The 24,213-nt window shown below is 36.2% G+C and overlaps 1 long non-coding RNA gene across 2 annotated transcripts in view; it reads right to left on the bottom strand.

Annotated features, from left to right (window-relative positions):
• Nucleotides 1-286: 286 nt before the first annotated feature.
• LOC136042305 (uncharacterized) overlaps nt 287-24,213 on the bottom strand; it is a 29,201-nt gene continuing 5,274 nt past the window's right edge. Inside the window, exons 2-3 of one of the 2 annotated variants that reach the window (XR_010621245.1) lie at nt 14,629-14,755; nt 287-719 (exon numbers count right to left, since the gene is read on the bottom strand). This is a non-coding gene — a long non-coding RNA (uncharacterized LOC136042305). Of the gene's footprint in view, nt 720-8,661; nt 9,112-14,628; nt 14,756-24,213 lie in introns of those variants that run through there. The other variant, XR_010621244.1, reaches the window with a different exon arrangement.

Raw genomic sequence — 24,213 nt, forward strand, 5'->3', positions numbered from 1 at the left:
CTTCACCAATTGATTGCTTCAATAATTATATTGGAAATATTGGTCTATTTTATCATTTTGCAATTAGTATTAATAAAATGATTGACTGATTGTTTATTTTAGCGCAAAGATGTGGTATTTCTTTTTCTATGAAAAAAAAACAGTCAAGGACTATGGTTTAGAGCAAGATCGCCTTTTCAATTGACTCAATCATTTTATCAGGGTTCCTTAAATAATTCCTTTCTTTAGGATCGGCAAGTAGTACACGATAATCTATAAGTAAACAAAATAAGAAAGTTTCACTTAAACAAGCTAACAATTTTTATTAAGATGAAGAAAATAAAGTGTGTATGATTCTTTTTTTTTTGTTTCTTGACTCAGGAAGCGGCTCCTTGGCTGAGGAGGAGAGGCCACACAAGCAGTAGAAGAGCTTAGATGAGCAGTAAATTCGCTTAGGAAGGGATGAGCCAAAAATATAATAGATTTGAAAATGTTAAGCGTTCCATTTCTTTTAAAACATGAAAAGGGGAGATAAAAAAGAATAAATAACAGTTTTACTGAAAATTATCTTTACTTAAGGTTGAGAACCCTTGGTTTTTACTTAAACTTTATAATTTTATGGGCCACGTCTGCTGCAACGCCTTTTTCTGTGAAAATAAATGCTATCACACAAAAAGATATACAGACCTCACAGATATTATAGTTTCGAAATTTACTACTCAACTTTCTTAATTTTCAACCTAGAAAAGAAAAAGAACGTTAATCGATTGGAGATAAAAGATAGAGATGGAGATAAAATCAGCTTTTTGAATCTAAATGTATTTGGAAAACTTCCCTGAAAAACAGGATAAAGGTAAAATTAATGGAGATATTTTCTGGTATGTATTTGTGTATGGGTCACAAGTAGAAGCATGGTCACAAACAAGCTAGTTATTAAATTTTTTTTTTCTGTTCCAATATTGGTAATTTTAACAGATATTATGTGAAAAGTTTCTTAGTCTTACACTCAAAAGGTTCTTAGACTATTTTTTACGTAATACCTTAAATTAGGTGTTCTTGTCTTACACCACACTACCGTTCTATGACGAACAAATAAATTTTTACGTGGGGATAAATCCATTCATCTAAAAAAAAAAAAAAAAATGATACAAGTCCAGATATTTCTGTCAAGTATACAGCGATCGTCATCAGTAGCACTGAACTCGTCAAAGCACTAGAAATCTCCCCCCCCCAGCTCCCCCAAAGAGAGCGAATCCGATCCAGTTATGTCAATCACGTATCTAGACCTTGTTCTTATTCTTCCCATCAAGTTTCATCTCGATCCCTCCATTCTAAGCGTTTTCCAAGACTCTCACCCCCCCCAGATGGTAAAATCGGGGAAGAGACTTTCATTTTAATCTGGTCTCGTCCTGGTCTGGCCTGCCAACTTTAATCGTCCTAGCTTATCTGGAAGTGCCCGAACTTGAAAAATCGGAACCGACAGACAGACCGACAGAAATTGCGATTGCTATATGTCACTTGGTAAATGCCAAGTGCCATAAAAACATATGAAAGCTTATAAATCATGTTTGTTTTCCCACTCCCTTATATACTTCATTTTTTCCGAATTAACCGAATTATTTGAAATAAGAGCTTTGAGATACAATATCATTCCAAATATCAAATTTCGTTAAGATCCCATCACCCGTTCGTAAGTTAAAAATACTTCATTTTTCTATTTTTTCCGAATTAACCGGACCCCCACTCCCCCCCCAAAGATGGTCAAATCGGGAAAATAACTATTTATAATTTAATCTGTTCCAGTACCTGATACCCCTGCCAAATTTCATCGTCCTAGCTTACCTGAAAGTGCCTAAAGTAGCAAAACCGGAACAGACAGACAGACCGACAGAATTTGCTATCGCTATATGTCACTTGGTTAATACCAAGTGCCATAAAAACAATTTTTTCAACTGAAAGCAAGAAGCGACATTAAAACTTAAAACGAACAGAAATTACTTCGTGTATGAAAGGGGGCTGCTCCCTCCTCAACACCCTACTCTTTACGCTAAAGTTTGACTCTTTCTCACAACTCTACTTTTTAAAACAGTACAAATTTTAGCGTAAAGAGCGGGGCGTTGAGGAGGAAGCAGCCCCCTTTCATATGCGGAGTAATTTCTGTTCGTTCGAAGTTTTAATGTTGCTCCTTACTTTCAGTTAAAAAACTTGTTTTTTATTTTCATTTAATCATCAGATTGAGCCGGGTCGCTCCTTACCACGGTCGTTACCACGAACTGTGTAAAACATTCAGATGTTATGACGAAGCGTTCAACTAAATTAAATTTCTTATATTTCAGTGTCTTTTACTAAACGTTATATGTATGACGTCAAAGGTAAATATTAACTTGTTAGGAATCATGGTTGCTGTGAAAGTTAAAACGTAGTAAAGAAGGAACCACGGTCCACAGTAACCATAATCAAAAAACAAAGAACGCTTAAAACAACTGGTAAGCGAGAAAAAAAAAGTTTCATTTGCAGCTGAATTAGGAATTGTACTATTATCTATTATATAATTAGGAATTGAACTACTATAAGTTCAACCTAATACCCCGCTGTTTATGCTAAAGTTTTTTACTGTTTTAAAACACACACACAAGAGACACACACACACACACACACACACACACACACACACACACACACACACACACACACACACACACACACACACACACACACAAGAGACACTCACACACACACACACACACACAAGAGACACACACACACACACAAGAGACACACACACACACACAAGAGACACACACACACATACACAGTTTGACAACAGGTTCACGAGCAGCTGTATGTTTGCTACAGGTACAAGGACAGTTATAGGTTGGCTACAGGCACCCAGGCCGTAGCCGATTGGCTGCAGATATTTAGACTACAGCTAGTTGGCCGCAGGTTCCTGGTGAGCTGCCAGATTAGAGGTATAAGTATGTTGCAGGATTAGAAAGATATGTGTGTTGGAAGATACATGTGAAGGGTCGGAAACTTCAATAGTGCACTGCGATAGGGCTGTTACGGTAGGTACTGTCACGGTAGGGCCTTCACGGTAGGGATAGAGCTGTCATGGGACGTTTGGAGAGGATACCACGAGTAACATTTAACAGTTGTACATGCTGTTACGTTAAATAACACTGTTTCTATTTCTGTTAATATTATTACGAATACAACACTGAGCTACAGCTACTACTTCTTATACTGCCGCCGAAAGTACTATGATACTAGTACTATTAAGGCTAAGTCTATGAAGGTGGAAATTTGAGAGAATACTATAAGATATTTTACCTAAATCAAAAGACACTATGAGCATGCAGTTTGTCAAAAGAGTGTATACAAAGAAAGTATTTGGGTATTTAATTGGAACTTTCAGCGAATGCTCTAAGAGGAAGATCAAGTGCCTGCTACTACTAATAACAGTACTACCACTACTACAATTACAACTTTTCCTTCTAATACTTAACTCCTATTTCTATTGTAACAACTTGTTAGGCTACGAGAACTAGGATAAAAATTCCAAGAGCTATTTTAATGTTCTTGCTGTCTAAAGAACACGTCAGTAATGTTATAGCACTAGCTCATTGTATTAAGTTAAAACTTCGAGGACTTGTGAAATGAATTTCAACTGACCAGTGTGCAATATGTTAATACTATTTGTGCTATTATTACTAGTATACCTATAAATGCTAATACTAGTGCTACTAATAGTACCACAACTACTGCTACTATCATTACCACTATTAATAAAAAAGCTACTACCACTGTTACAACTAAAACTAACGTTACTAATATTAATTCTACTCCTACTACTACTTCTACTACTGCTATTGCTGCTGCTCCTACTACTGCTTTCATTGCTAAAGCTAAGGGTATTACAAAAAAAAATAGGGAGATACTGAACCTGTTTTTAGCTAAATCTAAACAAACTATACTTACACAGTCTGTTATAAGGACAAATCAGCAATTCTTCAGCAAAGGTTGATGTTATTAAGTTCTAACTTTCAATGTGAGTTGTGTTGAAGGGGATTTTGAAGAAACCCAAGAGTAGTATGCACAGCCTGCTACTGATGTTACTGCTGCTACTGTAACTATTGCAACTACACAAGCTAATGGTATTAAGCTGAAGCTCAAGAGCACCTTAAATTATTCAGTTGAACCTTTAAGGGTAATTAGTGGAGGATTTTGAACTACCCATAAGGCACTATATTTGTATTACCATTACAAAACTGAAGTTATTGTAACTAATGAGACTATGGCTATTAAGGTGAAACTTTAAGGGAGCACCTAGAGAGAGCTTCGATTAAATCAAAAAACTATATGCATGTAGGTTTTTAAGGGCATATAAGCAATATTACAGGCAGCACCAGTCTATAGTAGCTAGAAGTATCAATGTAACTTCTGAACGAGCTAATTTGAATGAAAACTAAAACTTCTAGTTCCCCTTTTTAAGAGTCAAAAGTGATTGAAGGGCAAGAAGGCTTCATACATTTTCAAAATACACCCCTCTCAAAATTTAAAAAAAGTTATTTTCCTCAGCATAATAGAACGATCCACTACCTAGGTATGTGTGTCAAAGGCTATTGGTTATGCCAACGCCTGTTGTAATGCATTTTACCCTTTGTAAATAAATTTCGCTTGAATACTAAATGGTGCCTTAAACTTAAATGAAAAGGCAGTGTGTATATGCTGGTTGCCAACAAAACATCTCAGCATTACCTCGAGAACAACTGGGAGGGGGGGTATTAGGTTGAAACTTGTAAACGCACTACTATGAAGAGTAGGGCTGAAAACCCCCAAAGCGAAATCAAGACCAGACTAAAATTTACACTATACTGAAAAAAAAGTACGTCGACATGTTTTCACTTTTACTAAATAAAAAAAAATTATCAAGACTTCAAGGAATAAATATTCGTATATGTATATTAAACTGGCAATCCATGTTTTGTTTTCCAATGTAGTGCAAATTGTGATCTAGGTTGTCAGCACTGCTCATGTTAATCTGCTCATTTCGAGTTTGACTCGGTTATTTATTGTAATTTCTGTTCTTTTTTGTTTTTATTATTTATTGACGGTGATTTGTGTTAGCTTTACGCTTAGAAGATTCTTTAACTTTGTTTCAGCTCAATTTTGGTTTCAAGGATATCTTCTCTCCTTCAGAAATCTAATTTTGTGAAAAAAAACTTTTTATTTAGTGTCTAAAAAGAGGGATTAACTGGTATAAGTCGTAATACTTACTATTAATGCTACTGTAGAACACATAAGTTGCAGTAAAATGTACCAGACCAACAGTTTAAGTTAACACAAGGATAAAAAAGAGTATTCATTAGTCTTGATTGAAAAGTTCCAAAGTTTAAATAGAAGAAGAACAGTAAAATAATTTTAAGATTTTATAGGTCCTAATATCTATTAAAACTATTGGAGCAACTTCTTAAGAAAAAAAAATTTAGTGCAAGCTTTGTATGCAACCGACCTACTCTCCTGCGGATTACTAGAAAATCTTTATTCTTTGTAGTGTTTTGGCTTGCGCCAAATTAAGATTACTATAACAAAAATTACTATTGCTATTACTGAAATTACTATTACACTGTAACTAAAACTAAATTGAACCATTACTAAAGTTACTACGACGGAATGACGCAAAATTGGTTCTATTTTAAACAGGAATAAGAGTTAGAAAATTCAGGGCACGATTAATAAGAAAAAAGACTGCAGGAAAAACTGCAGAATTTTTCAATGGATTAGATAACAAACACATCTATTTCAAATTTCTTTATGCAAATAAGAAAATTATTAAATTAATTCTATTTAATTTTACATTTTCTGAAATAGACAAGTTTCGATGGAAAAAAAATTAGTCTCAATAAGCACCGGGTGGTTCTTATAGATTATTAACTTAAAAAAACACATTTTTTTTCAAAATGATTTTTTCAGCATTTGGTAACTATGAACTACGGTTCACTTTTTTTTGTTTTGTAAGATAGCTAATATAGGAAGATTGTGTCAGAGTAAAACGTAAAATCGTATTTAATCTGCTGGGTTTTATCAATCATTCTTATAGTCCCTACTCGAAACTTGCATCCAAAGAGCTAAAATAAACTTTAAGTAATGCCTTAAATTACCGGTTTTTCTGAGGATTTTTGAAGTTTTTTGTTGATTAGCCCGCACTAGACATCACCACCCTTACTTACGGCAACTTACGTTCATTCTAAGCTTGCTTTCATTCCGTCTTTTCATTTTTCATCATTTTAAGTTTCCTTCTCTTATGGATTTCTGCTTGATTTATCAAAATTATTTTGCTCAAACTAAGAGTTTATGCAAAATCTTTTGGATTTTACTTTTTGGTTCTCGTTTTGTTTGAACTTTTTGCTTTTTATGCAAAACTTCCTGTTTTCAATAATATAATTCAAAAGAGGACATTAACCATTTTTATTTAAAGGGCAGGTAATAATCTTGTCAACAGAAAAAAAATCGGCTTATGTAATTTAAAATGCATTATGGTGCAAATATTAAATATTAGTGGAGAACACTTTCTTTTTGATTTTTTCAACTTTTATCATGACCACATTTATGGACAAGCAGGGCTTTACCGTATGCAAGGTGCAATACATTAAAACAGATTGGACTAATTGACAGTGTTTTCAGATCGACGCTGTTTTGAGGTAAAGAATTCTCTATACTTTTTTACTGATACTGACAAATGTCCTTAGAAATGGAGACACAACCTAGATTTCCCGGTACCCACAGGTATATCTTGTGGAGACAGAAAAGTGATCTATTGCCAAGAGGGTCAGTTTCCAAAAATCAAAGACAGAGAGAACACACAAAAGATCAGTTAGTCAGTCAAAGATCGTGCAACACCCTGGTTTCATCTTTGGAGGTAAAGCTATAAAGAATATTGATTAATCCCATCTCCTCAAAAATATATTTTCACCATCCATTCACGCGGTAGATATTCTCGAATGGGTTTGTTCCTTCTGGGCAAGAAAGCATGGTGAAATTATATCTTCTATGGACACAATGCCATCCATCTCAATTATACTTCTCTGCAAATTTTACACAAAGCTTGTTCCCAAAAATGAATGCCCGTGTTCTGCAGAGCTCATAGAAAGCTGTTTATACTCCTCCAAAAGATTAATAATACGGCTTCTAGAGATATAACAGGGTGTCAATGGATATTCTTCTGCGTACCCACCATTCTTACTAGCTATATACTAGTATCACCGTTACGGTAGGTAAAGAAACACCTCACAAGGGATAGTCAATTCCTATGTTTAGAAAGCCTGATTGCACTAAAGTCATTACTAAAAAAATACTACTGTTGCCAACAATCTATGAAAAGGGGTTGAGCCTTATATCTCGAATCGGCCAAAAAATTGTTATAAAGGGTATTTTCAATTACAACAGAAGAAAGAACTTGTTTCCCAAAGAGCAAGCTTATGAAAAATGCTGTTGCACTTATGCTATAAATAATTAACGCCTAATGCTATAACCTCTTTTGTTCTAGAGTTACTTTCGATTTACAATCAACTCAAAATCTATTATAACCAAATTTTCATGAGTTTTAGAGACCGAAAGCGTTAAGTACAGGTCTCCCCCACAGTCAAAAGTATAGCGTCTTTTCAACAATCGACGGTTTAAAAGGCGTTTTATATATTTTTTTGCTAATCTTCAACATTTTGTAAAATGTCATAAAATATATGCCATATTTCCACGACCTTACTGCATAGTTCTTTTGAAGGACGATAAAAATTCTTCTTCAATAATTTTATTAGGTTCTTAAAAGTTTCCTCTAGGCTTCTCATACAAGCCTAGATACTCATGAAAACGCCCAAAGATTTTTTGGGGTTAGGATGCACATCCATAGACCAGAAGCTATCGTCAACGCAAAAGTACTGTATACACTGTTATTTGATTTTAAAATTCAATGCATGAAAACGATGCATTTTCGCGAAAGAAAAGACACAATTTTAGAGATCAGAGCGGGCATAAGTCGAATCCTCTAAGTTAACAATCTTAAACCAAACAGACTAAATTGAATGAAGAAATCCAGCACAAAAAGAAACGGAAAAGGCCATTAATATGAGTTGTGGAACCCTCATTTAACTCCCCAAAACAATTGGTAGCATTGCCTCTTCAATGAATACGCAATATATTTTCAATTGAAATTATTCTTTACCCGATGGTCAATTTATTTGAAAGAATGAATTATTTTAGTCATTTTATGATTATTATTACTTCGCCATTAGTAAGCATATAGATACAGTAAACCCTGGCAATGGGGTTTTGGACAAGCAAGATCCCCTTTCCTACTTTTATCAGGTTCACTCTATATATAAAAAAGTCCTAGCTACATTTTTTAAGTTTAGCATTAATCCGCAAATATAAAATGGCGGGCACAAAATAGGTCTGTCGAAACTGTTTTTGAAACATAACCACAATATCACTTTTCCTTCATGGCATCCCCTTCTTAAAAGGGGATGCTTAAAGTTGAAAGTATACAATAGTTGTTCGTGTTTAGTAAGTGCTCTTCATAAATTGTTTTGATAAACATAGTTATGTATTTATTTTAATTTTCTCTATCTTGTATTCCGTCCCTATGAACTATCCCTAGCTCTAAGAACAACAAGCAGTTTGTAAGAATACAAAGAAACAATATTTTATTGATTAAATTTATATTAAAATATAAAATAAAAAAATGTTGTTGTATGTTGAGTCAGGAAGAGGTTCTTTGGCAGGAGCAGAGGCCACATAATTGCACAGCTTCAATGAGCAGTAAATTCGTTAGGTGAAGGATGAGCAAAAAATTGAAGCAAAATTGCTTAAAAATTTTTTGAGGGTTCTATTTTTTTTAGTAAAATATAAAAAGGGGAGCAAAAAAAAATACGCAAATTTTACTGAGATTCTATTTAACTTGAGGTTTAGAACCCTTGTTTTTTTTATTTAAACTTTAAAATTATAAGAAACCAGTTCTGCTGCACTGTCTTTTTATGTAAATATAAGCGTCTATACACAAAAAGACGAATGCAACAGAGAACAGGCTTATACAGAGAAATTTACTTTCCGAAATTTACTGCCCAGCTACTTCGTTATCTAGAAAAGAAAAGAAAAGTCAATCATTTGCAGACAATAGACAATATGTTTTTCCGAACTAAAAAATTTATAAAAGGATACATTTTTAAGACTGGCTAAATTCATTACAAGAGCGAAAACCTCGAGATGGTTGCGATGTCTGGTCAAGACCTTTTTTCTTCACATGTAATTATGCTTGCTATTAACAAATCCTTTTAGACTTTCCTGGAACATTTTGTGATATAGGAAAAGCACAGATACAAATGTGTTCCTAAAAACTGAATTAGTCAATAAAAGATAAATGCTAAATGTGAAAATGAGCACTACCTAAGGAGAGGCGGGGGTAGCATGGATTAGTTTTTGGCGGAAAAGAAATTTTCTGGGCAAAAACTTACATGGGTAGATAAGGTGTGATTTAAAAAATTTACATTTTCTAAGAGCCCCACGGAGATAAAAACCATCGAAAAAGTGATGAAGAACTAATATATTATACAATATATATATATATATATATGTAGCTAAGCGTATTTTACTTATTATCAATTCTGGCACCCCTTTTATTGGAATCCTTGGAAATCAAATTTAGTGAGGTCTTCGGGGATGGTGAGAAGGGTGGTGAACTGTATGAGAGTCAGGAAGGTGTACTACGTGTAACAAGGTCGTAAGAAAGACGCATTTTTGCACTATCAAGAACGGCTCAGGAGCGACCAGGGCCCAGCGGCCACGGGGCAACTGTTTTGAGACTAGCATTGCTAACTGATTGTGCATGCAACTGTTGTGTGACCATGGCCTTGCGGAAGTGAGGTCCAACCCACGAGGCAAACTAGATGTTACTGGTTTCCAATCAGTCTAAAACCGGTTCCGAATGAGACCCCAGTCATGGTCACAGTTGCGTTGCAGTGCTGTCCCAGACATTTTCGGGAGCTACCGCGTTGATATTGTCCAATTACTTTGGCTCTCAACATGTCAGACCAGGAATTAAACATGAAAGTAGACTAATATCATGATTGTCAAAATGGCTAGTATACAATAACTGAGCAGCTAGGGGTTTTAAGTTTAAACTTTAAGGAGAAGGTTGAGAAGAAAATCGAACTGAATCATAAGAATATATATGTATCCAGGTAGTCAAAAGAGCATATCTGCAATATCTTAGTAATTTCTAAGGGTATTAAGTTGAAACCTTCAATCATTGGTGAGGATGGTGTCGAACAAAATCAAAGTATACTATATACACCTAAGTAGTCGAAAGGGCGCGTCTGCAAAATATCAAGAGCGGCTAAGAGTATTTAGTAGACGCTTTCAGAGGATGCTGGGGGAGGATTCTAAACTAAATCGAAAGACACTATGTGCATCCATTTCGTCAAAATGATGAACCTATAATATAACAAGAATTGCTTAAAGTATAAAGCTAAAACCTTCGGTGCATGTTGAGATAAATCCCGAACAAATTGTCAAAAGACAGTATCCGCAACATGCCACGAACAGCTTTTGATATCAAGTTTAACTTTCAAGGAATGATCAGAGAGCAAATTGAATTCAACGATAAAATACTACCTGCATTCAGGTTGAAAAAAGGGCATATCAAAAATATCTCAGCAACTTCTTAAGGTATTAAGGCGACTTTCAGATAATTGTACAGATGGTACTGATCGAAATCAAAACGCACTATGTGCATCAAGATTGCCAACAAGACATATTGACAGTATCTCAGGAAGTTCCATGGACCACAGTAGAAACTTTCAGGGAATAAACAAACATTGTACAACAAAGTCAAAAGCAACTGTGAACATTAAGGTAAAAAAAGGGCGCATTTATAATATTTCAGGAACAACTAACAGTATTAAGTAAAAATTTCGAGTGAATATCGAGAGGTATATTGAACTAATTCAGGAGACATTAAGTGCATTATGAATGTCAATATGGCATATATGCAATAACTCGGGAATATTTAAGAGTATTAAGTGGGAACTTCCACCGATAGTTGAGAGAAATGTTAAACTAAATCAAAAGACACTCTGTCTTGAGGGAATGCCGATGGGGATATTGAACTAAATCGGTGAACTGTATGCATCCAGGGTGTCAAAATGGTTCATCTGCAATACGGCAGGAACGGCTAAGATATTTGAAATTTTCTATAAATATTTAAGGTGATGTTGAGCTAAATCAAATGACACTATCTCCATCCCGGATATCAGAATGAGACGTCTTCAATAGTTCATATACGGTTAATGGTATAGATTAACGCCTTAAGCAACCTAGCTGAAACTGTGAGGGAATATTGGACGGAAAGGACAAGTAGATACTAAATTTTGATTTGTTGACCGAAGGGAGCTCATCAGCGACAAAGAATGTTAAAAAAAAAAATGGTTGTATTGATTCTTAGTTTGAAAGTGTGTGTTATTAGTGTGTTATATTCTCAGTGTGATCTTTTTTTGATCGCATTAAAATTTCAGGCCGTGAAGACACCTCAATAAAAGTTTCAGAACCAAGGGAATCGCAACTGGAAACAAATCTTGTAAGGGATTCTTCATCTCCTTTTCTTTCTTTTTTTTGCAACAAATTGGAACTATATTAGCTAATATACTAGCTCAAAATGCATAAATGTAAACAAACAAGCTAGTAAAGCAAAATATAACACACACAAAAAAATTCCTACAACGAAGTGTTTGATCGTTATTCGTCTATATCAAAGGTTGTAACAGTAGATACGACGGAACAGCTTCCCCCCCAAAACAAATTCCCAAAATTGTTCACATTTTTTAAAATACTAGTAGCCGTACCCAACCATTTGTAGTTCTATAATATAGCTATTTTTAGAATTCCTAGCAAAATTTTGTCCAGAATATGAAGAGCACCCCAACATCTTTTTGCTTTTATTCATCAATAAAAAAATATCAACAAAACTTACAGAAATTAATTCTTTTAACTTAACAAACAGAAGCTGTTTCAACAAAAGAAGTTTTTTAAAATAAGTACAGAACTAATTTAAACCAAAGGGGAGCAGAAGTAGTAAAAAAAAAAGTCATGCTTAAAACGTAAATAAATCATTATAAATAAACTAATGAAACCCTCTGACAGACCGTATTTCAACAGTAGGTGGTGCAAATATCGTAGGTAAATACCGCTTTGTAGGGCTGTAATGAGAGAAAGGTAGATATAGCTGGGGCACAATATGCGAATAAAGGATGACAGATTACCAAAAAATGTCCTTTTCAGCCAACTGTCTAGGGCTAAACAGAAAGCAGGCTGTCCGCAGTTGAGGTGGGAGGATGTCATAAAGAAAGAGTTAAAGAGAATAGAAACTTCCTGGGAGGGTGTAAAGAGGGAGGCTCTGAATAAATTGGGATAGAGGAGCGTGCGTAGCTGTGTTGGACTCCAGTGGCTTGGTGCTGCGGTGAGTTCTTCATAGTAGAAGCAGTAAAGAGAGTGGAGGGTTTTCCCCCCTCCAACTCCCGCCAATGTCATCAGATCCGGTCGGGATTCAAAATAAGAGCTCTGAGACACAATATCATTCCAAACATCAAATTTCATTAAGATCCAATCACCCGCTCATAAGTTAAAAATACTTCATTTTTTCTGTTTTTTGCGAATTAACCGGCCCCCCACTCCCCCCCAGATGGTCAAATGGGGAAAACCACTATTTCCAATTTAATCTGGTCCGGTCCCGGATACGCTTGCCAAATTTCATCGTCCTAGCTTACCTGGAAGTGCCTAAAGTAGCAAAACCGGGACCGACAGACCGAAAGAATTGGCGATTGCTATATGTCACTTGGTTAATACCAAGTGCCATAAAAAGTTTCATTTGCAGCTGAATTAGGAATTGTACTATTATCTATTATATAATTAGGAATTGAACTACTATAAGTTCAACCTAATGCCCCGCTCTTTATGCTAAAGTTTTTTACTGTTTAAAAACACACACACACACACACACACACACACAGACAAGACACACACACACACACAGACAAGACACACACACATACGCACAGACAAGACACACACACACACACACAGACAAGACACACACACACACAGAGAAGACACACACACGCAGACAAGACACACACACACACAATCAAGACACACACACACACACAATCAAGACACACACACACACACAATCAAGACACACACACACACAATCAAGACACACACACACACAGACAAGACACACACACAGACAAGACACACACACACACAGACAAGACACACACACACACACAATCAAGACACACACACACACACAGACAAGACACACACACACACACAATCAAGACACACACACACACAGACAAGACACACACATACACACACAGACACATACACACACAGACACATACACACATAAACACACAGACACATACACACACAGACACATACACACATAAACACACAGACACATACACACACACACAGACAAGACACACACACACACACACACAGACAAGACACACACACACACAGACAAGACACACACACACAGACAAGACACACACACACACAGACAAGACACACACACACACACAGACAAGACACACACACACACACACACATACACACACACATACACACACACAGACACACACACACACACACACACACAGACACACACAGACACACACACAAACACACACACACACACACACACACACACACACACACATACATACATACATACACACACATACACATGTGTGTGTGTGTTTTTTTTTTTTGGTTGACTATCAGAAGCTGCAAGTGAGTTTTAACACACACACACACACAAAAAAGACTCCTTGTTTATTATCTTGACTCTAGTGTAAAACCAAGTCGAAATAAAATAGTTTGTAGATGAAAGAATACAAACTAACAAAGAATTTCAAGAGTGTTTGCAGATAACTGTCTTCGGGAAATAGCAAGCAACTCCAAAAAATACAATATACAATGTAAAAAATTAACAGAAAGTAAGTAGTTAGTAGATTTAGTGCTAGATAAGGAGCATTAGCACTGTTGTGGTTAGAGTGATTTTTTTTTTCAAATATGTATCCAATAGGGAAGCATTTGGTTTTGTGTCATAAATTGGCAAAATATGGCCCTTTTATGTCCCAAAATTCTGAAATGTGTCCCTTATATGCTTTACTAAGTCAATGAGTCCCGGCACCAGGATTGTGTCCTTTGGACATAAAATATGGCCAGTTGGCAACTCTGCTTAATAGTAGCCTCATAGTGAAAGGTCCCAAGTCTTGATAAAACCAGTCAGACAAGTTTTACACTGATCCACTTTATACCCTTTCATTGCTAAACAGGTAAATCTAATGAGTATTCAACTGCCTTTGAAAATCAACACTATTCATATACACCAAATTTAATCTGGCTGTTAGTGCGGACATACTATTACATAAAAAAACGCTTTAAATAAGTCCAAAAAAGGTGTTACCGCGATGAAGATTGAGTGAACATTAAGGAGAGTCTAAACTGTCGTCAGCTATTAAAAAAAGTATTTAGTGTTGGGATGAAAAGGAAAATGGAGGCTATTAAAACGAAAAAACATCTTACTTTATACATGCGACAGTTGAAGGAAACAAGATGAATGTCCTCACCCTTTAGCTCACATGATTCTTTAAATTTTGAAAGTCCGCAGCCACAGACATTTTGATCAATGACGTATGTCGGTAAATTCTCCCTAGAAGAAACAAAAGTAAATTTTAGCAAAATTTTTACTTTAAAACATTAGTACCGACTACCACAAAAAAGATGGGTCTATGTGCAAAAAAAAAATTAATAAAAAAAGCTGGGTTTGCCTAATAAGACTAGTCAATTTTATCCAATTACATCTTAATGGATGGACGGAATAACGCATTTTTAAAATAACTAATTACGAGGGGAACAGAAAAAACACAAAAATTTGGCGAATTAGCCGGTAAAATACGAAATTATCTGAAAAAACATAAGTATCTAAAAATTTTTTAATGAGGAAGAGGTCAGAATTGTATTCTAATATGCAGTAGCGGGAACTGCTTCCCCATACCCCAGTCTCCTCCCCTCACCGCATGAATTTTAAAATTAATACCTTCAAAATATTTTAAAACCTAAGATACACCTGCATAAGTCAAGCATACACAGAAACAGATCAGTTCTCTTTAGTATACCTCTGCTTTATAATTACTGAATGCCACTTCTACCATTCTTCTTTTGGTCATTTTTGCTTGATTTTAAATTACGTCACAGAGAAAACATAAATAAAAGAGAAAATATAAAAAAATAAAAGAAACACCATGCTACAGAAAACACAATAGAAATATTTTCATGAAAGAAATGATTGCTGTTCTTTTGGTCTCTTTAAACGTTTAGACTAAATAATAGCACCTTTTAGCTAGTAATCCCGGCAAAAATTCTTTCACGCAAAATTAAAGCCAAAAGATAATGTTTTTTCTCATAACGAAGCTCCTCAGTGTCCCTAAATCTTAGACAAGGGATTAGCTTTATAAATGGATTTACACACTTACTTTTCATAGGTGTGATATTCGAGGGGACGCTCCCTGTACCCTGGTGTGAATTTCGGATCCCCAAGCGTTCCAAGTAGTTCCTCTACGCTTGGGACACTCTCCAAACAATTGACAAACTTCCCAAAATACTTGGCATAGTTCCGCCACCCATGTCAAAGCCCTATGGTGTACATGGTTTATAAGAGAGCGACCTCTCAATGAGAATGAATTTGGAGATATTTATAAAATAAGTTAATGGTTGATCTGAACTGTTTTTTTTTTTTTTTTTTTTTTTTTTTGCTTGAAAATATAAGAGATTCATCCTAGAAATGAGATCACATATTTTTTTTTTTTAACATTATAGAAGAGATTTTAAGGGGGGCCAAAGAGAGGTCAATAACCTTTTGCCACTTATTGATTTGAAACTTTGATTTGATTTGCAACCGCAATCCTGAGATCAAGGTAACTAATTGCAATTTCTGTATAAGTCAGGCCCTCTTCTTGAGTTTCTTACTAGGAATCAAATTATAGAAAACACAAAGTAAGATTATGAGTAAAGATACTAGTTCTAACGATATTAAATATGCAAGATCATCTTTCTCGAGAAAAACTCCATGATAAAGATTTATATGACGTTGACAAAAGCAACAGAGATTATTTGAAAACTGTTTTTTTGCTAAACATAAAAAGACAGAATTAAAACACATATCAAACAGGAACTATCCTGAGTGAGTGTCTGCCACCTCCTCAACTCCCTCTCTTTATAATAAAGTTTATATGATCCTCTCAATGCTTCCAGAGCAATTTGCTAATAGATATCACTTGAGTAAATTTACTAAAAAGTAAATTCTATTCACATAGCCGTAAGAATAGAAGCACATGTTTCATTATTGGCATCTTTTACAAAGAATAAAAAAAAAATCCCTTCCAAATCTTTGTAAAGCCAATTACAAAACAAATAAATCTAATTACTAGTTGGCATTATTTTTTCCATTCTAAAATTCTTTCAGTTAAATCAATAGTTTAACATTAGCGTAAAGAGCCGTTAAGAGGAATACTTAACGAAATCCGAGCATAAAGTCCCTGTCAATTAGCTTGTTTAATTGAACAAACATAGGAAAGGTGATTTTACAAACTGATTCAACCTCAAATTTAAGCTAGAAAATATAAATAGTTTAACTTAGTCCATTTGAGCAATATACTCTTAAGTTGTGTCAATATATTTCTCAAACTCAAATATATATGTAGGAGGATATTCTTAAAAATCTTAAAGACGGACAAATATTTATTTATAAAAATAATGAAGGTAAAAATTATTAAATTTCGTACGTTTAGTGCTTCATATTGCGAAATTCGATCTTCATTTTCTGTATCCATAGCTTAGGTAAGCTTATTACCATCTATCATTATTATGTATAAAAGTCAGCTTGGCCTCAGAGAATATTTTAGTATTTCGAATTTTAGAAGTGCTAGACAAATGAACTGCTGCTAGGCAAGATTATTTCTAGATTCCTTTGAAATACCAAGGACACCAAAATGAAAACATATTTAATCCTCAAGATCCATTCAAGGCCTATTCATACCTGAAACCCAAATTTCTTAGCCAGTTTCTACATCGTCATTTCACAGTGGTTATCACATCTGTACTTTCTGTATTTGGTCCCTGCTCTTTTCTTCTTCCTTCTCGCCGGTTTTGGACAAGAAGCACACCCAAACACATCTTTGGTTCATTTTGTTGAATATGTAGCACTCTGTATCAGACATCGAGAGGCACCCAGCGCAAAGCTAGGAATTACATTTGTCACACGGCGTTTAGTCTTTCATCCAAAGCACACCCTTCCATTGCGCACTTTTTTGGCCATTTCAAGGTGCTTTATCCTATGGTTTTCAGCAGCATTGAATGGCAACACTGCGCGCACACACTAGAGCAGTCTGGATATGTCTTATTTTGGCAAGGATTTTCTCAGTAAACAATCACTTCTTTAGAAGCAACATCATCAATAGCCAAAATAATTACTGCTTTAAAATTATCAAAGCAAATAGAAACTGTGGGAAGTACAATGCTCAAATCCCCTATCCCGGGAGTTTAAGTATTAAAATCCCGCTGGTGCCAATACGGTCTCTTGATTTTTGATATTGCTCTGTTCTGCACAGACAGAAAAAAAAAAACAGGCTAAATACATGAAAAACGGCTGAGCAAACAGGATCGGTGGTGTTATAGAAATATAATGTTTGGCAAATGTGCAGATTCAGAAGAAGAAGAAGCATATGCAGCAGATTAACAGTTTTTTATTTGTTTGGGTTAAAAATAAATATAAAGCAAATAAAAGCTGAATCTCGAAAATATAACAGTTCAAAATAGGAATGAATCCTTTTAACTGACAGTGAAACAAATATAAAATTTTTTAACTGTATATTTCGGACACATATACTGTGTCCATCATCAGCAGTAAAACTAAAATAAATTAATAAAAAAAAATATACCCAATAAACTAATTAAATATAGTTTATTGCTCGTATTTTTTTCAATGCAACAGCAGAAGCAAACTTCCTTGACCTTTTCGGTTCCAGCTCATTAGATTTATCTGACATCAGGTGAAAGCTCTTAGGTGAAATGAGATTTGTGACCGAGTTTTAAAGACTGCTTCTTTCTCGGACAATACTTTTTGTGACCGAGATATATTAACAGCTTATAGTAATGAAGAGAGGACATTGATAAAAGAATTTTTATCAGAGAGAGATTCGTGTAACTATGAGCTACATTTTGGTGTATAATTTGTGTAGACCCTGAAGGGACAATCATGGACTCGGGCCTAGTGCCCCTGGTGGACCTTGGTCCAGTGCAATACCAGAATGTGAGAAGCCCAAGTGGGTATATGAACTGCACAGCCAACCAACATCAGTTGCCAGTGGATGAAAGCAGAAGTGAACATGTCCAGGCTGGCCAAACCCAGCTTTATTATAATACTGTGTACCAGGGACAAATGCAACCTAGTAATGTGTATTCAAATCAAGGACAGATGATGATGCAAAATCCCAATGCAGGATCAGTAAACTACCCCCCACAAATTTATTAAACCCCGGTCCAAATGCAATGGCAGCAACCACAGCCACAGTTGATAAGAAACACGGTGAGAGACAATGTGAGAATGATGCCATACGCCAGACAGAACACAAGAACAAAGCATGACCCAGTGTCAGTGTCCACTAAGAACAGGTTTGAAATCCTTTAAAGTGACGAAACTGCAGGGGCAGAAGACAATATGAGTGATATTGGAGATACTGTGAATTGTGCTGTTGCAGAGGGTATTATTTCAGACGAGGACTTTCCTAAACTTGGACAGAACCCTTGTACAAGTGCAGTTTTCAAAAGAAGAAGGACTGGAAACATAACATACCACCCCTCCCATCACCTACTGTAACTGAACAGGTTTCAAGCAGGGTCAGAGCAGTGGGAGAAATGGACATTCCAGAGAAGGAACTGAACAGTGAATGTGTGATCTTCACACCAGTGGAAGAAGATCAGACCTTTCCAAACGATATGATATTGTTGAGAATACTGAAAGGAGTTGTGACAAAAGAGGACTTAGAATTTGTGTGCAACAAGGAACGGAAAAAATTAAGTGTACACATGAAGAAAAGTGAAACAAAAGGCAAACTACTTGCAACAACCAAGCTAGGCAAAATTGATGTGATGTGTCAAGAAAGGAAAAGGCACTCTAGAGGAGTCATCAAAGGAATTGACAAGGAATATTCAGTGGAAGACATTAAAGCAGAAATTGTCAGTGAAGCAAAAGTTTTGGAAGTAAGACGACTCAAGAGGTTCAACAAGGAATTGAAAAAATTAGAAGACAGTTTTGCAGTGATGGTTATTTTCGAAAGTACATATCTGCCTGAGTCAGTGGGATTCATTGGACGTAAAAGAACCGTTTCTCAGTATAACAGACCAGTATTACAGTGTTGTATGTGTCAGAAATTTGGACATAGAAAAAATGAGTGCAGAGCCACAACCCCAACGTGCTTAAGGTGCAGTAAAGCAAACCATTCCAAAGACTGCCCCCTCAAAAATGAAGAAGCTACAGTTAGAAAAGAGTTGTATTACTGTAGGAATTGTGGTGGAAAGCATGCAACAACCTCGGCTCAATGCCCAGCGAGGAATAAATCTCAGATGGTCAATAGGATTGCTGAGCAGCAGCAGATGGGCATTCGTAGGGCAAATGTGACTTATCAGTCATATGCAGCAGCTCTTAATAAAAAAGCAAATACTGCACATGCTCACATAACGACGATAACTGCAAGAAGCTCACAGACAATGGTACCCGTTGAAAAGGCAGAACAGATGAAAAAGGATGCAGTGCAGACTGCACTTGAGGCAGTGACTGCAGCATTGGTGATAAAGCCAGATCTCATTAATATCACCAATCTGACAGTGGACCAGAGTGTTTTAAAAATATGTACAGCGTTAGAGTTCATAATGGGTGTAAAACCAGATGCCACCAAGATTGCTGCAGGAATTGCAAGATCTAACAGCATTGGAAGCAACTCTCAGGGAGTCACAACCTCAGAAAAATGAACTTGTCCCTACTATCTTGGAACGCACAATCGATACTCACACATAAAAAGGACATGCTACTAGAATACTCATCCAAGAATGATTTGGATGTATTGTGTATCCAAGAAACTTGGCTACACCCGTATATACAAATGAATTTCAAGGGCTACAGCATGATACGGAGAGACAGGATTGATCAGAAAGGAGGAGGAGTGATAATAGGGATAAGAAAAGGAATAACTTTCAAGAAAATAAGTTTCAGAAATTCAGGACTGTTCGAGAAAAATGGAATAGAATTAGTTGCTGTGAAAGTGTTTTCGAAAAACCTACATGCATTGAATATTATTAACATTTATAATCCACATGGAAATAACAAATCAGTGGGTACTTCAATGCAAGCTATTATAGACGAAATTCCAGGTAACAAGAAACATATCATTGTAGGAGACTTTAATGCTCATTCTGATGTTTGGTGTAGTTGTGGAACAAATAATGAGGCAGGAAATAGCCTTCAAAGATTCATGTTAGATACCCCTGAATCGTGCCTGTTAACACCCAAAGACTTCCCGACACGCATTAATTATTCCAATGGTTCACACACAACAATAGGCTTGGCTTTTGCCTCACCAAGTTTGGCAAAGTCATACAATATATACTGTGAACGAAACCACACTTTTCAGTGACAACAACCCATATGTCATCCAGTGGAAACAACAAGACCAGGACAGTGAACCATCAAGCCCCAGATTTTCGATCCAGAAAGCTAACTGGTCAGAATTTGATGAGGCACTGAAATCCATGGAGATAGATAAAATGCTTATGCTTGCAGAGGAAGTAGACCAAAAAATAGAAATCTTTCAGGGGAAATTGCTGGAGGCAGCAGAAAAAACAATTCCAAAGAATAAGCATAACCTGAAAGGACAGAAAAGTACACCCTGGTGGAATGAGGACTGTGAGGAAGCTAAAAAAGAACTGAAGAAGAGAAGACACGAGTACGACAGAATCCCAACCCTAGACAGATATATAAAGGTGAAGCAAGCTCATGCTAGATTTAGAAAGAAAGTGAAGGAGGCAAAACGACATTCCTGGCACACATTTGTGGAAAATCTAGATTTTAGAGAGTCCAGTAAAAAGTATATAGATTCATCAAGTGCATGAACACAAGAAACCAAGCTAGGGAGGATAATCCGCCAATTGTCGTAAATGGGGAGATGTTAGTGGATAACATAGATAAAGCAAATGCTGGAGCAGAATATTTGAAGAATGTAATAGGAAGACAGGACCCCTTCAAAGACGACCGTAACAGAACAATTTGGAAGGTCAAGAAAGTATCCCTAAAGAAAAGAATGGAAGATTATAACAGACCATTCACAGAAAGAGAAGTAAATGAGGTCGTGAAAAACCTGCCAAACACCACACCAGGAGAAGACCTTATTTACCCAGAATTTGTCAAAAGATTGCCTGAAATATGGATGAAGGAACTGCTGAAGATCATAAATATAGCATGGAAATCCGAATATTTCCCCAAGATTTGGAAAAAAGGGACAGCGTTTATGATACCAAAACCAGGAAAAGACTCAGAGAAGATTGAGAATTTCAGATTCATAACCCTTTTATCAGTATTGGGGAAAGTCTATGAAAGGCTAGTAAAAAATACTCTCATGGTTGATAGAAGAAAAGAAAGGGCTCAAAGATTATCAGTGTGGATTTCGGCGTAACATAAGCACTTTGGAAAATTTGGTCTTACTCCAAAGAGATGCATTATATGTATTACAGAATGGCAAAATAATGATAGTGGTATTTTTGGATGTGCGAGGAGCTTTTGACAATTTGGTTCATCGAAAAATGCTAGAAGGAATGATGGCAATGGGATTGGTTGGAAACATTGTACAGTTTGGAATGAGTTACCTGACAGAACGTACTGTTGTTGTAAAAGTTGGCCAATCAGTTTCCACAGTTGAAGTAGAACCAAAGAGAGGAGTTCCGCAGGAGTCTGCACTTGGGCCAGATTATTACAATATTGGAGTATATGACATGCCATTAGATGATGATGAGTGCAGACCATCCATTTTTGCTGATGATAATGCATTCTGGGTAATTGGAGATAATATGAAGGAAGTAGTAAAGAAAGCACAGGCAATGATGACACAGTTAGAACATTGGGCAACGTCAGCTGATCTGCAATTCTCACCAGACAAAACCTAGGCTATGATGATAAGCAACAGAAGAATCGAAACACCGGAGAAGTTGACAATGTGTGGAAAGGAAGTGCAATACGTAACAAATGCGCGTTTCTTAGGATACACAGTAAACAACAAGATGACTGGAAAACAATACGTAGAACAGACAAAGAATAGTTGTATCCGAAGAATGAACTTACTACGAATGATCTCAGGAGCAAACTGGGGACCTAAACCGGAATTTCTCCTAGAGTTCTATACTAAGTACATACGGGCAAAACTCGAATATGCGTCAATAATCAGCGCGTCGGATTGTCAATCAACATTGTCAAAGTTGGACACAGTACAAAATTCAGCACTTTGGATTGCATACAGGGCAAGAAAATCTACACCCATAGGCTTCATGTTATCAGAAAGTGGCTTAGAAGATCTTCAGACAAGAAGAAATATGCATATCCTCAGATATACGTCAAAAGTATGGTTGGCAGACAAAAACCATCCAGTTAAGTCCCTGATTGTAAAGCCTGGACTAGTAAACACCAACAACCAAACAAAGAAAAGGAAAAACTACTATGTCCTTGAAAAGGCTGAAGAACTGATGAAAAATCAAGGAGTGCAACTAAACTTTTCAGAAATGCTGAGTGTGTGCAACCCTCGACATCAACCACCATGGGAGGTGGACAAGTTGGTTTGCAAGACCAATTTTGAAGAAAGAAAGGCCATTGTACCAGCATTTTCAGCAATGAAAGCTGAAAAATATCATGGGTATCTAGAAATATATACGGACGGTTTGAAAACGGAAAACGAAGTTGGTGCCGCCTTTGTCATCCCTAAATCTCGGATAGCTGAAAAATATAAGCTGCACCCCAGGACCTCCATCTTTCAAGCAGAACTCCTGGCAGTCAATAAAGCAGCAGAGCACCTCATCCAACACAGATATGGCTGCAATGCATTCTTAATATGCACTGATTCGAAGAGTGTGGTATCAGCATTGAAGAATATTCACGCAAAAAATGTAACAAGGGAAGTCCTCATTACATTTGAAACAATAAGTAAATTGATTGATGAAGGAAGCAGTGTGGTTCTGCACTGGATTCCAGGGCATAGAGGGATAGAAGGAAATGAAGCGGCAGATCAGGAAGCCAAAGATGCACTTGCTAATGGAACATCTGTGGAAGAATTCGCACCAACAGTCATCAACAACATTCAATCGGCTATGCAACAGATGTGAGTAGCTAGAGCACAACATATCCAAGACGTTGCTGGAAATATGTTTGCTCTTAAGAAAACAAAACTTCAGCCTACTAAAATCTACTCAAAGCTCAGTAGAAAGCAAATAAGAATAATCTTCAGACTACGTTCAGGTTATGCTGGATATGGAGTATTCAAAGCAAGAATGTTTGGTGAAGATGGGAATTGCAGCATATGCAGTGTACCAGACACAAGGGAACATCTACTCCTGAGGTGTCCTGCGCATGAACAACAAAGACTAGAAGTGAAAAGATATTGTTGGACTAGGAATATCCATCTTACAGTGGAAACTATGTTGGGAGAATGCGAAAATATTGAAGACAGTGTAGAGATGTGTAAGCTGACATGTTCATACGTATCAAAAATTAAGTCAGTGATTTAGTAGGAAGTTATATAATTAAGTGAAGTGGCGGACTGTAAAGCTCAATTTATTTCAATAGAAGAGAAGGAATCAACCAAGAGAAGAAGGCCCTGAGGCTCGAGAAGAAGCAGAAAGGACCTTAATTCGACAACGACAACAACGACGGGATGGGTCTAAAGGCTAAAGTATGTCCTGGGAAGATATTTTGAAAGATATCTCCCTCTAGAGGGTTCTCACATTTGATGACCTTTTAACCTTTGATTTCAATTCTATGGGTAAATACAAGAATATTTGGGCTGGAATAACTCCATA

This window comes from Artemia franciscana, unplaced genomic scaffold (genome assembly GCF_032884065.1).
Source record: "Artemia franciscana unplaced genomic scaffold, ASM3288406v1 Scaffold_1064, whole genome shotgun sequence".
NCBI classification, from domain to species: Eukaryota; Metazoa; Arthropoda; class Branchiopoda; order Anostraca; family Artemiidae; genus Artemia; species Artemia franciscana.